At 45.2% G+C, this 22,435-nt stretch overlaps 1 long non-coding RNA gene across 1 annotated transcript; it reads right to left on the bottom strand.

Moving 5' to 3' along the window:
• Positions 1 to 1,819: 1,819 nt before the first annotated feature.
• Positions 1,820 to 21,956, bottom strand: LOC143934852 (uncharacterized). The gene is made up of 3 exons (XR_013263385.1): positions 21,840 to 21,956; positions 2,164 to 2,335; positions 1,820 to 2,076 (listed from the first exon to the last, which is right to left on the bottom strand). It is a non-coding gene; the product is annotated as an uncharacterized LOC143934852 (long non-coding RNA).
• Between the last annotated feature and the right edge of the window lie 479 nt (positions 21,957 to 22,435).

The raw sequence follows: 22,435 nt of genomic DNA, 5'->3' as shown, positions 1-22,435 counted from the left end.
TGCTCTGTACCCAGTACATACCGCTATAATATAGGGCAGGCCCCTACTTTCAAACATCCAACTTACAAACATCTCCTACTTGCAAACGCAAGGAGACAGCAGCAAGTGAGATGAAAAAAGATGGACGACAAAACAAATTATACAGGGGTGATAACCCTTCCCTATGTTTTCCAAAAAGCTTAAAGATAGTTTTTTTGACTGGAGCTACACTTTAAAAATGTACCGGTTGAAAATGACAAACAGATTCAACTTAACACAACAAACCTACACAGTCCCTGTCTTGTTTGCACCGCCTGTATACTGCTGTTCTGAGTATATAGGGCCTGGGGGCCACACGCATTTCCTTTTTTTAATATGGGTACGGGGTTCCCCTTAATATGCGTACAAGACCCAAATAGGCTGGTAATGGGCAGGGAGGGCTACCCATGCCATGTTTCTCAATGATTTTCAACCATATTGCAGGAACCAGATATAACATTAAAACCGCAAGCAGTTTTAAATGGTGTTATTTCCGTTTAATGTCATTTTGTGCAGGGACTGTTCTAAACACGGGAAACACGTGGCACTTCACAGGCATACTACAGACACCCCGCAGGCACCATATTTAAAGGAATATTTCACTTTTTTTTTTCACTTTAATCGTCATTAAAATCAGTGCTCCCGCCAAAACGGTAGTTTTTAAAACTTTTTTTTGCAGTGACCCATGTCCCCTGAGGCAGGAGGCAGGTCGCCAAACCCTTTTTAGGACACTATCTTGCATATTAGCCGTTAAAATTAGCACTTTCCAATTCGAACGTTCGAGTCCCATAGACTTCAATGGGGTTCTAACGTTCGTACCGAACGCGGGGGTCGTTCGCAAGTTCTGGTGCGAACCGAACCGGGGGGGGTGTTCGGCTCATCCCTACTGGTGAGCACTTTTGTCTATTGCTTGCCTAAGGCATTTTACTTTGTGGGAAATAAGCAAATTAGCAAATGTGATAAATAATGTAAGATAATGCGGTGGTACCTTTCAATATTCTATGAATTATGTGACTCAATATCTATGTGTGAGCTCAATAAAACGTGACTATGTGACATTCATGAATATAAAATTCTACAAATATAATAAATAGCATACAATCAACATTTTAAATCACCAAAGTCTGTGATATTAAACTCCTCAAATTCGTGTGTAAATGATATAATGTGACCCCATCCTCATGCACAGGTGCTCCCACCACCTTCAATCCAATGCGCTCACCTTAATAAATAGGCCTAAGAAACATATGTTTGCATAGCTCCCAAATGTCCCTGATTTCGAGGGACTGTCCCTGATTTGGAACAAAGCCCCTCGGTCCCTCTTTCCTCCACATTTGTCCCTCATTTTGGTCCTCTCTATATATTAAAAGTGATGCGACCTGACACAATCTATTAGTAGCAGCAGCAAGCCTCCATCCCGGATATATGTTCAATATTCGAAAAAGGGGGAAATGGGACTTTAAATGAGGCGTGTTGCTGAATAAGAAATATATTTATTTATAAAGTACACACCATATGTGTGACATCTGCTTGGCTTTCCATTTTGGATTGCATAAAGTGTAGCGATAAAAATCAAAATTAGTGGCCTAACTAAGTTCAGTGCCAAAAACCACATATGTGTGTGGGAAATTATACAAATGAATATATAATAATTGGTGTAATATGTAATGTGCTTAATTAGTGATAACGTGGCCAATATAATACAGCATTAAACCCATGTGCACTGCATTTGTACAGTATGTGCCCAAACAAATAAAAAAAATAAAAAAAATGAAATAATGAAAATAAAACTATGTAGAAAGATATTCAATATTCAAGATATAGGATACAATTTACTTTGGTACATTTCTTTAAATACATTTGTTTAGATATACAGTCATTTTGCAAAGTACAATACAGCATCGTTAACAATACAGATGTGTAGACATACTCATCCATTCATAAAACCAATAAACATTAGCAATTGCTCATAGTAAGTCGAAATGATCTGGGCATCAGTTGGATATATACTCGACGCACGTTTCATGGCTCATGCCAATCATCAGGAGTACAAATGCTCTGAAATTAGATCAAAAGTATCTATAAATATGGGATAACCTTTAAATGGAGAACCATCTCTCAAAAAAAGGGGGGACTATAACTTACTGTCCGGCCCAAAGGTGTTACCAAACATCTGTCCAGGAGATACAGAGGACCGGGATATCGATCTCCCCCCTGGGGCTGAGGTGAGGAATCGCACCCAAAACGAGGATAGCAGCTGTTTAAAGCCCAGGTGACCATGATAGTATATGATGTGTGCTTACCAGGCAGTACTATTCTGCAGAAATATAGAGATAAAACCTATTGAGATTATTTGCTGTTGATGGAACAAATCCATACTTGTAAGTAAATAAAATAAATGAATAATATGCAATTAATGCAATTATTTTAAATGTAATAATTAAACTACAGTAAGAGAAAGTATGCAATATGTACCCACTATGGGTCACCATAAATCAGACCCACCCATATAAAGGTGATCTTAAAAATGTAAGTAAATCTCAGTTTATAGTCTATATAGTTGTATATAAAATTAACTTTTTATCTTTCAAAAAGTGTTTCATGGCACTAAACCTTTCATCCAGTTTCTAAATTGCTGCATTTGTATATTTCAAAAGCCAGTTTAAAGGAATAGTAGTGGTAAAAAAAAAAGCACTTGTGGGTTTAAGTAATCATTTTTTTTATATCTCTTTCTTACAGGGCATAGCAGGGGGGGTGTGCCCTATTATGCCTACATACCTTTGCTAATAGGTGTCCCTCATTTATTTTTTTATAACAGCTTACCTGTAAAATCCTTTTCTTGGAGTACATCACGGGACACAGAGCCTTAGTAGTTACTATGTGAGTTATATAGGCCACCTTTAGGTGATGGACACTGGCACACCCTAAGACAGGAAGTTCCCTCCTTCTCTAACCGCTCCCATTACTGGAGTACCTCAGGTTTTTGTAGAAAAGCAATATATGTGTGTCAAAAGAGGGGAGGGACCTCTGTGTTCTGTGATGTACTCCAAGAAAAGGATTTTACAGGTAAGCTTTTATAAAAGTCCTATTTTCTTTATAGTACATCACGGGACACAGAGCCATAGTAGTTACTATGTGGGATGTCCCAGAGCTAACTGAGGGAGGGAGACACAACAAAAGTAGGGCACCATGAGACCAGAGGACCTATACTGCTGCCTGCAGCACACTGCACCCAAAGGCGATATCCTCAGGGCTTTTTACATCCACCAGAAAGAATCTGTAAATGTATGGACTGAAGACCAAGTTGCGGCCTTGCAGATTTTAGCCATGGAGGCTTGGTGATGCACTGCCCATGAAGCACTAACAGCCCTGGTGGAGTTTGCTTTGATTTGAAAAGGTGGAATCTTCCTCTTCGAACCATAAGCTTGACAATTACTTGCCGAATCCTCTTAGAAATAGTAGATTTTGATGCTGCCTGTCCTCGTTTGGGACCTTCAGGCAACACAAACAAAACATCAGTTTATCGAAGCAGTCGCCTTTAAGTAGATTTTGACTGCTCTCACAACATCAAGAGAATGTAGCGACTTTTCTTCCGTAGAACAGGGTTCTGGAAAAAATGAAGGTAGAACAATATCCTGATTTACTTGAAAACCTGACACTACCTTCGGTAGAAAGTTAGGATGAGGACGCAATACTACTCTATCCTTGTGAATAATTAAATATGGCTCTTTACAAGAAAGAGCAGCCAATTCTGATACCCTTCTTGCAGAAGATATGGCTACCAGAAAAACTAGCTTCCTTGTGAAAAGGACCAAGGGAATATGTTGTAACGGCTCAAAAAGGCTGATTCTTTAATGCCGATAGAAACAAATTCAAGTCCATGGGTCCCCTACCGCCATAATTATGATCTCTGTATACCAAGATCTTCTGGGCCACAAGAATCACTGACTTCCCTTCCTGCTTTATCCTGCGAAGAAGTTGTGGAAGCAGCAGAATAGGAGGGAATGCATGAATCAGTGAAAACTGATTCCACGGGACCACCAAAGCATCCGTTCCGCATGCTAGCGGATCCTTTGTTCTTGACACAAAGTTTTCAATATTCTTGTTGAACCTGAATGCAAATAGGTCTGCGTCCGGGATCCCCCATCTCTGGCATATTGCCAGGAAGATATCGGGGTAAAGGGCCGTTCTCCCGGGAACAACTGCTGGTGACGCTAGTAGTCTGCCAGCCAATTTTCTATTCCTGAAATGAAGACTGCTGATATGCAAGGTACGTTGTTTTCTGCCCAAGTTAGGATATATTTCACCTCTCTCTGGGCCGCATTACTTTTTGTGCACCCTTGGTGATTGATATAGGCCACTGCTGTGGCATTGTTGGATTATATCCTGACAGGACAATTCCACAACCTGAATGCCCAAGCCCTCAGGGCCAAGCGTGCTGCCCAAATCTCTAGAATGTTGATAGGCAAAGTCATATCTGATCTGGAGCATTTCCCTCGAACAGTCGCCTCTTCCAGGACTGCTCCCCAACCCGAAAGGCTGGCATCTGTTGTTACCACCTTCCAGGTAACTGGTAGGAAGGATTTTCCCTTCTGCAGATTTTTGGTTATCAACCACCAATATAGGCTCCTGCGCACTTTTGGAGACAGACGCATTGGGAAATCTAGAGCTTGGACCTTCTTGTTCCAAGCCACTAGGATACTGTTTTGCAGCAGTCTCAAATTAAACCAAGCATAAGGAACAGCTTTGAATGAAGCCACCATCTTTCCCAATAACCTCATGTAAAGCCGAATGGAAGAATTCTTCTTTGCTCTGACCACCTGAATCAGCTCCTTTATGGTGCTGATCTTTGCCTGGGGCAAGAATACCCTTTTCTGGGCTGTATCTATGATCAGACCCAAGTACTCTAATCCTTGATGGATTTAAGGAAGATTTCTCTAGGTTAAGAACACAACCTAGGTATTCCAGGTAGTTGACTGTGGTGACCATACTTTGGTCTAAGCAGGCTACCGACTGGTCTATCAAGAGCAGGTTGTCTAGGTATGCTATAATTGTTATACCTTGAGCTCTTAATCTGGCCAGAAGAGGGGCCAGAACATTTGTAAACACCTGGGGTGCATCCTTTATTGACGCCAGAAGGTCTCCCCCTTGTAGGATGGAGGCAACTAAACGCATTGACTTCATGCGAAAAGAGCGGATATTCAGGAACCGGTTTAGATCCCTGAGATCTAGAATGGGTCTGACATCTCCATTTGGTTTTGCACCGTGAAAAGGTTTGAATAGAGTCCCAATCCCTGCTCTTCCATGGGGACCACCATAATCACTTTTTGAGACAAAAGACTGCCCAATGCTTGAAAGAGAGACTTCTTTTTCTCTGGATCCTTGGAAACGTTTGATCTGGGAAAATGAGGAGACGGGAACTCTCGGAACTCTAGTTTGTAACCTAGAGCTATTGAGGAAATCACCCATCTGTCTCGACACTCTTCCTGCCAGATCCTTGAGAACTGTCTTCCCCCCACTCGAGCGAGCGGGAGTGTCCCCTCATAAGGAGGCATTAGTATTTTGTTTTGTATGTTTCCTCCCCCAGGACTTCTTTTGCCCTGGGGTTGACCCTGAGGTTTACCTCTGGAACCTGATGGCGGAGGCTGTCGTGACTGCCTGGAGACTGATGCCCTTGGCACTGGAGAAGGAGCTTGCTTAAATGAAATATGTTTTACTCCTTTTCTTAACTGGCAAAGGGGTATTTTTTCCACTACAAATTTTTTGGATGCATTTATCCAAATCATCCTCAAACAGCTGTTCACAGCGGAAAGGAAAACTAGCCAGGAGTTTTTGCATGTCGCTTCGGCTGACCAATTTTTCAACCATAGTATTCTACGCATGTGCAGCAGCCCAAGCGTAAGGCGCGAGGCATGAAGAATAAAATCTCTCATAGTGTCTATTGCACAACATAAAGCTCCTGGTAGCTCGGCTAAGTCCTGGGCCTGCTGATCAGGGATAACCTTGAGCACCTGCTTAAACTGGTCTTTCAAGGATTGACATACACCAATTGCTGCCACCGCAGGTTGAGTCACTGAACCTGCCAAAGAAAATCTATTTTTTAAAAGGAATTTAAATTTCTTATCAGTTGGATCCCTAAGCATTTGAGAGTTGTCTACCGGACAAGTCAAACTTTTATTCACAGAGGATATAGCAGCGTCAATTGCTAGTATCTCCCACTTTTTTGTGAATTTTTCCTCCATGGGATAAAGTACTGAGATTTTTTTTAGGAGGAAAAAAATGCTTTTCTGGGTGATCCCACTCAGAATACATAAGCTGTTCCAGCAAGGAATCGTAAGGAAAAGCATGTACAGCTTGAGGTTTTAGCGAACCCAAACAAGAAGTGGGTTTACCAACCAACTCAGTTAAGGGTAGCATAAATGTGGAGCGGACCATTTCAGTAAGACATTGCACCATCAATCTTTCAGATTGTGAAGCTGAAGGGGGTCCTTCCGCAATTGACCCCTCAGAAGAGAAGTCATCACCCTCTTCACGATCCCATGAGGGAATTCATCTTCTCCCACCCCCAGTTCCTCTGTTTGAGGGTCCTGAGTAGTGGAAGGGGACCTGTCGCGTTTTCTCCCACTCTGGGAAGATTAAAGCCACTAACCTTTCTTCCAATCCTTCCAGTCCTACCAAAGCTGAGGAAAAAACCTCCTCAGTAATATAGACAGGGGCTGCAGTGTTGGAAACAATTGCAAAATTTGACGGCCCCGATGGCTCACCCTGACCAGCCAACCCCAGATCTCTCAGGGGAGGATGACATAATAGAGATGAGACTAGGGTCCTTAGAGCCTGAGGGAAAACACTTTTGGGCCCCTTTTTGGGGTGTTTCCACCTCCCCTTCTGACTATAGTCCGAAGCACAAACGCAGAGGTACTGCCAGAAGAAAATGCACTCACTGCTTGAGCAAATAGTCCAGCAACTGCTGCTGCTATTAATGCTCAGCCTGATGCTCAGTAAATGTGCCTAAGGAATTCCTGTGTCACCACTTGCATGCCCCCCTTTTGCTCTTGTGTCCTTCCATCAGCCTGCAGTCTGCAACTGCAGCATTTTATCATGCAGTCCCGCGCTGGACTTTGCTGTATGCCAACACCGCGCTAAGCCACACCTCCTCCATCTTCCTACCGCGCCCCCCCGACCAGGATTGGCGTGTGCAGGGGGGGTGGAGAGGAGGACAGGAGAAGGAGAACTGCTGTGCTGAGGCAGTGAAAGACTGGAGCGGGATCCGCCGATTGTTTCCCCTGCCTATACCGGGAGAGGGGAGAGCTTCTGCCCAGGTGGGGGGTGTTCCCAAAAGAGACGCAGTGGCTTTTCCATTCATTGAGGAATTGGACGATTTAATCAAGGAAGAGTGGCAAGGTCCTGAGAAAAAATCAAGCCTAAATAATAGGCTTACCAAATTATATCCCTTAAAGGGGCCTAAAGTGAGCTCTCTCATTTCTCCTCCCATTGTAGACGCATCTCTCATGCGACTGGCCAGGCACGTAACACTGCCAATTGAGGACGCGGTGACATTCAGAGACATCCTGGATAGAAGGATCAACACAGATATGAAAAGGGCTTATCTAGCGGCAGGAGGTGCTTGCAGACCAGCGGTGGCACTGGCAGCTGTAGGTAGGGCCATCTCCAGCTGGTCGGCGAATACCGAGAGGTTGGTCTCAGAAGGCTCGGACCAGGAGAGCATTGCGAAGGCATTACAGGAGCTAAGTCTTGCAGGGGACTTTGTGGCGGAAGCATCGGTGGATGCGATTAAATGAGCATCAAGGGCCATGCTGGCATCTGTAATGGCCAGGCGGGCATTGTGGCTAAAACCCTGGTTGGCAAGTCCTGTCTCAAAATCCAATTGGTGCCGCATTCCATATGACGGCAAGAATCTCTTTGGCGCAAAGCTGGATTCTGCAATTTCGAAGTTGACTGGTGGAAAATGGGACTGATACCATCAGACAGGAAACCGAAGCAGCAGAGACCTCCTCCCTTTAAGTGTAATCTGCCGGACAGATACAGGGATGCAAAAGCTTATAGGCCGGTAAAAAATACAGTAGGAGCTGGAAGAACCCTCAAACTTCTTTTATTAAGTTCCAGAAGCCCAAGACTACCGTTCCCGGTGACCAAAAGTCTGTTTGAAGGTACGTCCGTCCAGCCAGCAGTAGTGGGGGCAAGGCTTTCAAAATTCATGCTGGCTTGGGTGGAAGCAATAAAGGACCCATGGATAGCAGCCACTGTCTGTTTCGGGCACAGGTGGTCTTTCAGAGGACGTCCCCCAGGGAATCATTTTTGTCCAACCAGGCTTCCTCTATCAGGGGAAAAACGGTTTCTGCTTACCAGTTACGTTCAGGAGCTTCTTCAAAAGAAAGCAATAAGAGAAGTACCCACTTCACAGAGTGGATGGGGATTCTACTGCCCATTATTTCTGGTCAAGAAAAAATCAGGGGACCTTCACCCAGTTCTAGATCTAAAAAACCTCTATCGTTCCATCCGAGTGGAGACATTCAAGATGGAGATTTTACAATCGATCCTCCAAGCCATAAATCTGGGGGATTGGATGCTCTCCATAGATCTTCAGGACGCCTATCTTCATGTTCCGATCCATGCCACCTTCCAGAAGTTCCTTCGGTTCTCGGTGAATCAGGGCCACTTCCAGTTTCAATGTCTCCCGTTCCGGATCTCTACCGCCCCCAGAACCTTCAGGGAGAAAGGATTGAGAGTCCATCACTACGTGGACGACATTCTTCTCCTCTCGAGCAGCCAGGAGTCCCTTATCCAACATCGGGAGGTTATAGTGGCCACTTTATAAGGCCTGGGCTGGTTGATAAACTGTAAAAAAAGCAATGCTCATCCAAACCAGAGGATGATCTTCCTGGGTGAGGAGTTGGATACTCGGGCAAACACGGTGGAACTACTGGTGGACAAGATTTGCCTAATGATTCAGAAGGTGAAAAGAGCAATCTCAGCAACATCCCTGCTGGCCAGAGCGTGGCTCAGTCTTCTAGGCACTCTGTCTGTGACCATTCCTATGGTTCAGTGGGCCCAATGGAACACGAGACCCCTTCAGACTTCTTTTCTGCGTCAATGGGACGGCTCATCCATGACCCAACCGATCTACATCTCGGAGGAGGTCAAACAATCCTTGCAGTGGTGGACTCATTCCTGCAATCTGACGAGATGCAAGCATATAGTTCCCCTTCCTCAGGAATCCGTGACCTCGGGATGCAAGCATGGAAGGATGGGGAGCTCACTATCAACACCATGCAGCTCAGGGCCGCTGGCCATTCAGGATCCGGATGCAGTTTCAAATGTGCTGGAGATGAAAGCAGCCTTTCAGGCATTCCTGGCTTTCAGTACCTACCTGGGGGGGAAAGAGTCCTTCTGAAGATGGACAACAAAGTGGCCGTCGCCTATATCAACCGGCAGGGGGGTACCAGAAGCTCCCCCCTGATGCAGGAAGTTCGCCCTGTGATGGAGTGGGCTCAATTGAACTTACTGGATCAGAGATCGGCCTATATTCCGGGGACCAAGAATCTCCTAGCAGATTCACTCAGAAGTTTTGTTTCCAACAACGAGTAGTCTCTGAGTCCCCAAGCATTTACGCTCATAACTCAGACCTGGGGCTCACCGAACATAGATCTAGCAGCTACTCCAGAAAACGCAATATGTCAGCGGTTCCTATCAAGAACCCCCTTTCCTTCAGCGGAGGGAATAGACTGCCTTCAACATCCCTGGTACTTCAACCTCGGCTACATCTTCCCTCCGACTCCCCTCATAACGAGGTTTCTTCTGAGGCTCAAGAGGTTGACAGCATTAGTAGTGGCGGTGATCCCCTTTTGGCCAAGGAGGCCATGGTTCACTACTCTCCTTCAGCTGAACACAGCGGATCCGCTTCCTCTCCCACTGTCAGCAGACCTGCTCTCCCAGGGCCAGCTTCTACATCCAAACCTGGAGAGGTTACATCTGATGGCCTGAAGGCTGAGAGGACTAGGTACCTAGAACAGGGCTTTTCTCAGAAGGTAGTGGAGACATTACTTCAGGTTAGGAAGCTGACTACCAACAACACATACTGAAGGATCTGGGAGAGGTTTACCACCTTTTCCCAACAACAAGGTTTGGGACATATCTTCTATGACAGCCCCAAAAATCCAGGATTTCCTGCAGTCAAGCCTAGAGAAAGGGCTTCGATCCAGTACCCTGAAGGTCCAGGTATCAGCCATATCTGCTATGACCGGGGTAAAATGCGCACACGACCCCCTGGTCATCCAGTTTCAGTAAGCTTCATTCCCGGCATGGGATCTTTCAGTTGTCCTGGAAATCCTGTCTAAAGATCCTTTTTTCCCACTCGACAACATCTCCCTTTGGGACCTGATGTTAAAAGGTTATTTTCTGATCGCTATTACTTCAGCAAAAAGAGTCTCGGAGATGCAAGCCTTGATGGCCAAGGAGCCTTACCTGGTCGTCTACCCGGACAGGATAGTGCTAAAACCATCAGATCGTTTTGTACCAAAGGTATCCTCATCATTTAATTTTAATCAGGAGATTAACCTTCCAGCCCTTATCACAGATCAGGGTGATCCTCATCCTCTGGATGTCAGGGGCAACATTCTGAAGTATCTCTCAGTAACCGAGTCATTCAGGAGATCGGAAAACTTCTTGATTCTTCCATATGGCCCTAGGAAAGGTCAAGTGGCATCAGCTCGTACCATCGCTTCATGGCTGGTTAAAGCAATCAAGAAGGCTTATTTACTGAGTAAGTTACAGATTCCGGAGGCGCATTCCACCAGGGCAGTAGCAACTTCTTGGGCAGCCTATTGTAGGGTCTCGGCGGAGACTATCTGTAAAGCAGCCACCTGGTCTTCCAGAAACACCTTTATATCACATTATAGGGTGGATTCTGCACGGCTTTCAACAGTAGATTTTGGAAGGGCCGTTATTCTTTCTGTTCCTTGTTAATAAATTATTTTTTTTGCACTCCCACCCAGTCTGCGAGTTATTCCCCAGAGTGTATGCATCCATGATGCGACAGGAAACTGGAATATTGTATACTTACCTTTCCAAAATGTTCCTTTCCTGTCGCATCTTCATGGCAGCATACAATGTCCCACCCGTTTGAGGTGATTTATATATACGGAGAGTGCTGGGACAGGGGCCGTATCATCATCTTATAGTTATGTGGTCCTATCAGGTTGTGGAGGCGGAGTCACAACCCATAGTGTATGCTGCCATGAAGATGCGACAGGAAAGGAAAATTACAGAAAGGTAAGTATACAATTTTCCAGGTTTTTTTTTATATCATGGACACTAATGGTGATTTAAAATGTTGATTGTATGCTATTGATAATTTTTGAAAAAATTTTTGTATTCATGTGAGTTACATGACAGCTGAATGTAAAAAAAACATGCCCGCAATTAAAAATTAAGAAAAAAAACAGTGAGAGGCCTCCAATGTATACCAGGCCCTTTGGATCCAGTATGGATTTTAAGGGGAACCCCACGCCACTGCTGGACCTGAAAAAATGGAGAAAAAAGCTCAGCTCGCCATGAATGCTTCCGCAGTCTGCCTGCTCCTCCTTTTGACAGATCATGCTGGATCACAATGGGGTGGGGCCGTCTGATGGCACTGCCCCCTTGTGACGTACAGACCCAGCATTTAAGAACTGTCAAGAACTGTCATGGCGAGTGAAGCTTTTTTATTTTTTTCCTTTTTTCAGGTGGGAGTCGTGATTGACGATGGATCTACAACAAGGGACAGTTTTTTGGGGGTTTTTTTATTACAGAAATTGTCAAAATCTTTTGTACTGTCTTTATTCACTTTTACACTTTTTTAATGAATGGATACGGATACTAAGTACCCCATACTTATTCACATGGGGGGGTTGGAATCTGGAATTCCAGATTCCAATAAGTCCCTTGTCTGCAGACCGCCACATCCACAAACCCAGGGTTGTAAGGAAGAGGCTCTTGTCCCCATCTACATGGCGACAAGGTGCTTTGGGGGGCAGAGCCTCCCCAAAGCACCCCCCCATGTTGAGGGCATGCGGCCTGGTATGGTTCAGGTGGGGGTCACTCACTCGACCCCCTTTCCTGACCTGCTGGGCTGCATGCTTGGATGAGGTGTCCAATCATTGCAGAAGACGAGAGGAGGAGTACGGGAGAAGACATCGGGGTCGGGTTTGGAGGACACCGGACATAGTTTGCCACCTGCCGCCGTCTCCAACTACATACTAGAGACAAGACAAGTGCCGGGTAGGCGGTAGGCGGGGGGGCACAGTGGCAGCACTTAATAGGCACAGTGGCAGCACTTAATGGGCACAGTGGCAGCACTTAATGGGCACAGTGGCAGCATTTAATGAGCACAGTGGCAGCATTTGGGGTACAGTGGCACCCTTTGATGGGCAAAGTGGCTGCGTTTGATGGCACAGTGAGGCTGCAATTGATGTTTGTTTTTTGTTTTTTTTTCAGTTTGTTTGCGCCCCCCCAAAAAAATTTTGAGCACCAGCCGCCACTGGTGATACCGCAAGCAAAACCCTGGTGATAAATATAAATTTTTTTAACTCTCTATTCCGTTTGTGAATTGGGCTTACCACATCATTTTTGGACGATATTTACTGCCACATTTTTCCTTTTGTGGCAAATAATTTAGGGATAATTTATGCAAATGAGTCACGTGACCATGTAATCGCACGCGGTAAACATTAGTGAATTGACAGTATGTCCTAAATCTTCTGGGTGGAAGTCATTCAACCCAAAAGTTTGAGCACATCTTGTGACAAAGAAGAGTTATTGCAGTGGACGGCTCCATATTTCATATCATAGCTTTTTTTTATACAGCCTTGGGGGCCTTTTTAAAAAAAAAGTCAGACTTAAAGTTGGTCTTATTTACGTTTACCCCCCCCAAAAAAGTTTCTTCCCTTAGGCCCCTTGTGGACGGGCTCCACTAGCTCAGTGGGGGATCGCTCAGTTGATCCTCGCTGAGCAGGTGGATGACAGGTCTGTCTCTGCTCACTGTGCAGACATGAACCTGTCAGAGCCCCGCTGTTCTCTATGGGCCAATCGGATGAAAATAGAATGCGTGTCAGTTTTCATCCGATCCACTGGATGCATGGCGAATGTATCGCCATCCGTCTGTTTTGAAACGATCTTGTCAGATCGGATGGTAGGCGGGTGTCAGTGGACACATATCCGCTGATATACAAATCAATAGATGGCCCACTCGGATCCATCTAAAAAAGAGGCAGGCGGATCCGAGCGGGCCCAACGTGTGAAAGAAAAAAAAATATGTATTTTGTTGATGCTGCTTTTTTTTTCTGAACATTTACCCAAAGCTAAACTAGGTTATGCAAGGAATCTTCCCTGTTATTTCTTCTGAAAGATAATCTATTTTTAGAATATTTGAGAATTATGCTGTGATTTTTCAAAATTTTGCTGCAGTGTCAGTCTGCATTCGAATTTAGACACCCTTGATGAATGCATTTTTTTTTTTATGTCTGCACCAAAACAAAGTTCTCTTTAACACACCTCAGAAGATATACACTTTTGTGAAAATGTAGATGTAGCGATATGGACTATCAGCATAAAGCTCCTTACCTTTGGGTGTTTCTAGACATCGCTTGTCCTTTCATAAATCAGTGACCTCATATCTGTGTGCCCAACAGAGTGGATTGTGGGGTGCATAGTTCTCCTTCAGATAAACACTTTGCAACAATGTGCCCTAAGACTACACATTCCTTGCACAAGATGGGTCTCTTGCCCTCAGCTGCTTGTTTTCACGGCAATGGCCAGGAGGCCAACTTTATACATTACTTTTTGGCATGCCCGATGGTCCAGGATTTCTGGAAGGAAGTAGGTCAGGGCCAGATTTAGAACATCGTGGGCCTGGTGCTGAGGATTTTGGTGGGGCCTTTTATAAACAATAAATAAATAAAAATGCTAACTATTTTTTGTTTTAACAAATTAAATTAAAGAGAGAGAGGGAGGATGAGAGAGAGAGAGAGAAAGGGGATGAAAGAGATGTGAGGGGTAAGGGAGGGAGGATGATAGAGAAAGGGGGGATGAAAGAAAGAGGATAAACATGAGCATGTGTGGGAATGACATCAACGCAGCCTGGCCAAGGCAAATGTCGGAAGGCACAGAACCCAGAAGGAAGACCGGGTGAAGATGGAAGTGCCCGGGCCCCGCTCGACTGATCACAGCACAGCACTGGAGGGCTCAGTCTGACAATTTAAGTGTACCCTAATGTGCTAATATGCTGGGCATACTTGTACATTATGGCATAACCTACCCCAGGGCCTCTAAAAAGTAGTACTGTTAGAAAAGTTTACTACCGCTTTACTATCACCGGAGCCTCTCATGGGGTCCCTACTGACCCTGTGGCCCTTGGGCAGTGCATGGTTGTCAACATTTCAAAAATATTTTCAGGGTCGCTTTTTTTACAAGTGCTAAATTTAGAGTAGCTGACATCCCCCGTGTTCCTCTATACATCACAATAGTAATTATAAAATTAAATAAGTACTAATAATGGGGCAGAACAAATATGAGGACTGTGAGATTTCTTTTAGTTGGACTGACAAAAGTGCCCATTCTAGAGCTGGTACCATTGAGGATATTCAGTATAATTTTAAACAACAGTTTATGTGGGTAAGAGGCATAGGGGAGGAGTATGGATGGTATAAAAGTGGGAAGTATGTGCAGGTGAGGGAGAGGAATGTGGAGGATCTAACAGTGGGCACTTTGTACATGAGAGGAGTGCAGAGGGTATGGCAGAAGGCACTATATACAGGAGAGGAGTGTGAAGGGTAAGACAGTGGGCAGTATGCACAGCAGAGGAGTGTAGAGGGTATGACATTGGGCATTATGTATAAGAGAAGAGTGTGGAGGGTATGACAGTGGGCACTATGTACAGGAGAGAAGTGTGGAGAGTAGGACAGAAAGCAGTAATTACAGGAGAGGAGTGTGGAGGGAGGGTATGATGGTGGGCACTATGTATAGGAGAGGAGTATGGAGGGTATGACAGTTAGTAGTATGTACAGGAGAGGAGTGTGGAGGGTATGACAGTGGGCACTAGGTATAGGACAGGAGTGTGGAGGGTATGACAGTGGGCACTATGTATAGGAGAGAAGTGTTGGAGGTATGACAGTGGGCACTATGTATATGAGAGGAGTATGGAGGGTATGACAGTGAGTAGTATGTACAGGAGAGGAGTGTGGAGGGTATGACAGTGGGCACTATGTATAGGAGAGAAGTGTTGGAGGTATGACAGTGGGCACTATGTATAGGAGAGGAGTGTGGAAGGTATGGCAGTGAGTAGTATGTACAGGAGAGGAGTGTGAAGGGTATGACAGTGGGCACTATGTATAGGAGAGGAGTGTGGAGGGTATGACAGTGAGTAGTATGTACAGGAGAGGAGTATGGAGGGTATGGCGGTGGGCACTATGTGTAGGAGAGGAGTGTGGAGGGTACGACAGTGGACACTATGTACAGGAGAGAAGTGTATGACAGCGGGCACTATGTACAGGTGAGGAGTGTGTAGGATATGACAGCGGGCGTTATGTATAGGAGAGAAGTGTGGAGGGTATGACAGTGAGCAGTATGTACAGGAGAGAAGTGTGGAGAGTATGACAGTGGGCACTATGTATAGGAGAGAGGTGTGGAGAGTATGACAGTGGGCACTATGTATAGGAGAGAAGTGTGGAGAGTATAACAGTGGGCACTATGTATAGGAGAGGAGGATGAAGTAATCTGGGAAGGAAAAATGTAAAGGTTTGTGGAAGGATGTTTAGGGACTGCGTAGTGGTTAAGGGGGCCAGACATGGATTGAAATTACACCAATTAACCACTTGAGACCCGCGCTATAGCCGAATGACGGCTACAGCGCGGACCTCCTTTGCCGGGACGACGTCTATTGACGTCGTCCCATGCACGAGTGGCCTGCGCACCCCCTGAGGGGCGCGCGCGGCGCGCTCTGTGATCGGCGAGTCTATGAGACTCGCCTGATCACCGATCTGAGCAAGGGGTTGATCCCGACCCCTTATCACATGATCAGCTGTCAGCCAATGACAGCTGATCATGTGATACAACGGAGCCGGTAATCGGCTATTATTCCTCCTCGCGCTGACAGCGCGAGGAGAAAAAAAAAGAGCCGATCACCGGCGGCTGTGATCGGGACATCAGTCCCGATCACGGCCAGCCCTGCCAGTGCCCACCTGCCCCCTGCCAGTGCCACCTCAATAAAAAATAAGTGCACCCCGTCAGTGCCACCCAGCAGTGCCTACAGTGCCACCCAGCAGTGCCCACAGTGCCACCCTGCAGTGCCCACAATCTGCCTCAACAAAGGTGCTGCACCCCAGTGCCACATATCCGTGCCTATCAGTGTCATCTACCAGTGCCCATCAGTGCCGCCCATCAGTGCCCAGCAGTGCCACCTATCAGAGCCACCTATCAGTGCCACCTATCAGTGACCATCAGTCCCATCTATCAGTGGTACCTATCAGTGCCCCTTAGTGCCACCCATCCGTGCCATCTTATCTGTGCCCATCTTTGCTCATCAGTGCCGCCTTATCTGTGCCCATCGGTGCCGCCTTATCTGTGCCTATTAGTGCCGCCTTAACTATGCCTATCAGTGCCCACCAGTGCAGCCTATCAGTGCCCACCAATGCAGCCTATCAGTGCCCACCAGTGCAGCCTATCAGTGCCGCCTCATCAGCGCACTTCAATGAAGGAGAAAAATGACCCGTTTGCAAAATTTTATAACAAACTATTAAACATGATTTTTTTTTTTTGCATCTTTTTTTGTTTGTTTAGCAAAAAATAAAACTCCGAGCTGTAATTAAATACCACCAAAAGAAAGCTCTATTTGTGGGAAAAAAATGATAAAAATTTCATTTGGGTACAGTGTTGTATGCCCGCGCAATTGTCATTCAAAGTGCATCAGCGCTGAAAGCTGAAAATTGGTCTGGGCAGGAGGGGGGTTTAAGTGCCCAGTAAGCAAGTGGTTAAGCAGAGACCACCCATAGTTGATCTATGTATGGGCTAGCTGGTTTTACACAAGTCAACCTATTAACCGACTTGAGTACAACCAACCTGTCAGGTTTTCCCCAAAACAATCAGTGCTGCCAGCTATAGTTAGCAACACTAATCATTGTATTCACTGGCAGAACACAATAACACTGAGGGAGTGATTGCCCCATTCACAGGTCAGCAGGTGAGAGGGTGTGTGTGGGGACAGGCTGGGGAGAGATACTAGTCAGTCCCTGGGTAGGCACTGGTTAGTATCAGAGCCAGATACACACAGGTTACATACGCCATGATCGTTAGAGCGAGAGCAATAATTCTAGCACTAGACCTCCTCTGTAACTCTAAACATGTAACCTGTAAAAAAAATGTAAAGCATCGCTTAGTACACAACAAAAAATCATGCTAACTTTAGTGTTTTTTTTATATGAATGAAAGTTTCTTTCCAACATAAAAAGTTGCAAAGACCACCATTTTATTCCATAGGGTGTCGGCTAAAACAATATATAATGCTTGAGGGTTCTGAGTAATTTTCTAGCATAAAAAAAAATGATGATTTTTACATGTAGGAGAAAAGTCTCAGAATGGGCCTGGTTGCCAAGGGGTTAATTATCATAAGTAATATACAAATAATTATTATGAGCACTGTGAGTTCATCCTCTCAGTCTGCTGCAGAGTGTTCCAGCTTGTATTTATACTGGCCGCTCTGTATGCAGCTTCTGACAGGCTGTGCAAGCAGCCCTGTATCTCCGGAACCATTGATGATAGCAGCCCCATATTTTAACCAGTGCTGGAGTGGGTCTTTAGATACATACCCCCCAAATATGGGGTCTCTGACTCCTGATCGCCGAGCTACAATCCTCGAAGTCGATCTTTTTTTTTTTTTTTTTTGTTTTTTTGTTGGGCAAATGGGCCTATCTTGGGAAAGGGGCCTGGAGCTGCAGCTCCAATAGCCCCTATGTTAATCCAGCCCTGAAGTAGGTGCTTTCACCTCATTGGCATTGGGTCTCCCAAATGTACTCCACCCCAAGAATTGCCTATTAGGCATTTTTGGTGATTTACCTATATCGTCCCATGCCAAGAGACTTCTCCGCATACTCCATTTCTATGCAAAAAGAAACGATTCTAATGTCCCGGAAGGGAGCACAGACCCCTCTGAAATCCCTCTGGATAAAACTTATTAATGACTCTATCCCACTTTATAAACTAACTTTTGAACTCAGAAAAAGGAACAAAATCTTTCACAAAATTTGGGGTAGATTGTTGGCTAGTCCGCTAACCCTATCCCAGCATTGATTGTACCACCCTTGATTACCCACTGATGAGCTGTGCCCCAGAGATCTCTAATATCTGGTCACACGCTCTTACCCTGATCTGGTAGCATACTTGCACTTTATACCATTGTGCCTATGTTTTATCTTTTGCACTGATGTCTGTGCAATTTTCTATGACTGAGCATACTGCCTAACGATGTATACCTCTGTATGACCAGGCTGTCTGGTACTACTGCTGTTTTTTCTCTGTTGTTTGTGTTTTCTATGTTTTTGGTTTTTCTAAAACCTAATAAAAAATATCTTTAAAAAAAAAATGACTACACACCCCAGGGATCCTTGCTGCAACATGAAGATTGGCAGGAGCCGAATGCCCGTGCGGAGGTCTCTTCCTCCTGGACCTGACGCAAGACGAACCTCTTGTAACAGGGAGAGAGGTCATGGCCTACCACGCATAGTCTTACTTCCAACCTGAGGTTTAAAGGGCCTCTGTTACCCATCCTGTCATCAACACTACTCAGATCACCTGCCTGTCAGTGTGGGTGCGTGTGACAAGCTTCATTTTAGAAGACCAAGATAGGGGATTCGCTGCACAAGTGTCGCTACTTGAATTCCAAGCCTGAAGACACTGGAACGATCTGGTCGTAGGTGAGAGGGCAAATAGCTCAACCCAGTGGTGGCTTTTGCTCAAAATTTTTGGGGGGGCGCAAACAAACTGAAAATTTCTGAAAAAAAACCCCAATTGCAGCCTCACTGTACCATCAAATGCAGCCACTGTGCCATCAAACGCAGCCACTGTGCCCATCAACCGCAGCCACTGTGCCCATCAATTTCCACCACTGTGCCATCAAACGCAGCCAATGTGCCCATCAATCCAATTCCTGTCCCTTCATCCCTCAGATCAGTCCCAATTTCTGCCCCATCAGACCTCAAATCCTGGTACATAGCATTTCTCACAAAGCCTGGTATATAGCATTTCTCACAAAGCCTGGTATATAGCATTTCTCACAAAGCCTGGTCTATAGCATTTCTCACAAAGCCTGGTCTATAGCATTTCTCACAAAGCCTGGTCTATAGCATTTCTCACAAAGCCTGATCTATATCATTTCTCACAAAGCCTGATCTATATCATTTCTCACAAAGCCTGGTCTATAGCATTTCTCACAAAGCCTGGTCTATAGCATTTCGCACAAAGCCTGGTCTATAGCATTTCGCACAAAGCCTGGTCTATAGCATTTCAAACAAAGCCTTGTATATAGAATTTCTTTCAAAGCCTGTTATATAGCATTTCTCACAAAGCCTGGTATATAGCATGTCTCACAAATCCTGGTATATAAAAGATCTCACAAATCCTGGTATATAGCATGTCTCACAAATCCTGGTATATAAAAGATCTCACAAATCCTGGTATATAGCATGTCTCACAAATCCTGGTATATAGCATGTCTCACAAAGCCTAGTATATAGCATGTCTCACAAAGCCTGGTATATAGCATTGTGCATAAAGCTTGGTATATAGCATTTTGCACAAAGCCTGGTATATAGTCTGCACAATTACCCCCACCCCCCAGTTTGCACAATCCCCCTTCCTCCAGTCTGCACAGTTACCCCCCTCCCAGTCTGCACTATTACCCCCCCCATCTGCACAATTACCACCCCAATAAACATAAATGTGTTGTTCTCAGATCAAGACAGTCTGGTCACATTAACCACTTCCCGACCGGCGCACGCCGGCAGAATGGCACGGACAGGCAAATGGGCGTATCTGTACGTCCCTTTAAATTTCCCGCTGTGCCATTGCAAGCGCTTCGCTGCCAGCGAGTGCGCGCCAGCCGGGACCTCAGATCGCGGGTCCCGCGGACTCGACCGCCGTGGGGATACCCATAATAGTCTCACGGGAAGGAAAAACGGGGAGATGCTAATGTAAACAAGCATCTCCCCGTTCTGCCTAGTGACAGTGTCACTGATCTCTGCTCCCTGTCATCGGGAGCAGAGATCAGTGACGTGTCACACACAGCCACGTCCCCCCCACAGTTAGAAACACGCCCCAGGACACACTTAACCCCTACACTGCCACCTAGTGGTTAACCCCTTCACTGCCAGTGTCATTTACACAGGAATCACTGCATTTGTAAAGCACTGATTGCTGTATAAATGACAATGGTCCCAAAAATGTGTCAAAATGTCTGCTGTGTCCGCCATAATGTCGCAGTCATGATAAAAACCGCTGATCGCCGCCATTACTAGTAAGAAAAAATTAATAATAAAAATGCCTTAAAACTATCCCCTTTTTTGTAAACGCTATAACTTTTGCGCAAACCAATCAATAAATGTTTATTGCGATTTTTTTTAACAAAAATATGTAGAAGAATACGTATCGGCCTAAACTGAGGAAAAATTTTTTTTTTATATATTTTTGGGGATATGTAAAAAATATTTTTTTTTGTTTGTCTTTTTTGTTTATAGCGCTAAAAACAAAAAGCACAGGGGTGAACAAATAGCACCAAAAGAAAGCTCTATTTGTGGTGAAAAAAAGACGTAAATTTTGTTTGGGAGCCACGATGCATGACCGTGCAATTGTCAGTTAAAGCGATGTAGTACCGAATCGCAAAATGTGGTCTGGTCTTTGGCCAGCCAAATGGTCTGGGGCTTAAAGCGGGAGTCCACCGGGACTCCGCGTTTTTTTTTTTTTTTAAAAGCCAGCAGCTACAAATACTGCAGCTGCTGACTTTTAAAATAGTGACACTTACCTGTCCAGCGCGCCCGCGATGTCGGCACCCGAAGCTGATCGCTAGGTCCTGCCGCCGCCATCTTGGGTATGGGAATCAGGAAATGGAGCCTTTCGGCTTCATTTCCCAGTTCCCTACTGCGCATGCGCAATCCGGACGGTCCCCGCTGCCTCTGGGAACTGTGTGTTTCCCAGCAGGCAGCGGGGCACTTGCGCAAAGGGGCGGGCAGTTGCGGAAAGGGGCGTAATCTGCGCCCCTTTCCGCAGACAGCTATCCCGGAAGTGGGTGCAGTTACCTGGATTATCCAGGTAACTGCACCCCCCTCCCCCCTGAAAGGTGCCAATTGTGGCGCTGGAGGGGGGGGGATTCCGATGAGCGGAGGTCCATTTTAGGGTGGACCTCCGCTTTAAGTGGTTAAAGGAAATATCTTCTAAGAGAGTTAAGAAGACCGACATTACTGAACTCTCAACCTGAAAAACAAGTTGCTTGGCTACCATACTGGCCCTCTGGCTTCGATACTGTGAGTCACCGATCTGGAACTCATATGCAGATAAAGGCCAGGGGTGTACAAAATATTGCAGTCAGTAGTTGAACATTACAGCTAGGCAATTAACATTTTTAGAAATAAATCAGTAGTGTCACCCAGGTGTACTTTAGACTCATCGCACTTTCATATACAATAAAGTCAAAAAAATGTAACACTACATAAAATTCTCATTAAAGTAAAAAAATAAAAATAAAAATAAAAACATTTAGAAATTAATTTAAGGTTAAAGCTTACTTGTTGGTGAAGAATAACATCTCTCCCCACAGAGCTGTCACAGCATCAAAAGTGATTGGCTTGTAGGAAGAAGGATTGCTTGGTGGTTGTGTAACTACTGGGACTTCTCTGGCTCCTGTAATAAAGTACTGAGGTTAAATGTTATGGCACAGCAACCTTTTCTATAAATTGTAGTGTCACCCATTCACTTCCTAATAGAGTTTTGTAGTGAATCGATGTTCTGTCTCTTACCATAGAGTGACTGAATTCCTTTGCATGGCCGCTCGAGCCATGCAAAGAACGAAGCTGCCGACGTCACTTCCGGTTTTCATCTATTCCTTGAAACCTGTAAGTAACCTCTAAATTTAAACAACAATGCTCCCGCCCGTAGTGATTCTACGGGCTGAAGCTAATCGTCACTTTGGATTGTGCCGCAAAGCGGGTTAAAAGCCTGCAAATGAAGCTCCACATCTGCAATCTCGTGATTGCTTTGACGTGGCACTTTCCATAGAGCACTGTGTCCGGCGCCCGAACACATTGCACTTAGTTAAAGGACATTTTTTTTTTCTTAAAGGGGCGTTTTTTTTTTTGGTGACTACAGGAGGGGGGCGGTGCCC

This window comes from Lithobates pipiens, unplaced genomic scaffold, assembly GCF_037356315.1.
Source record: "Lithobates pipiens isolate NorthernLeopardFrog02 unplaced genomic scaffold, aLitPip1_a1.2 Scaffold_28, whole genome shotgun sequence".
In the NCBI taxonomy this organism is placed as follows: Eukaryota; Metazoa; Chordata; class Amphibia; order Anura; family Ranidae; genus Lithobates; species Lithobates pipiens.
The sequence above is the reverse complement of the archived record's forward strand: the minus strand, read 5'-3'. Positions and strand labels throughout refer to the sequence as shown.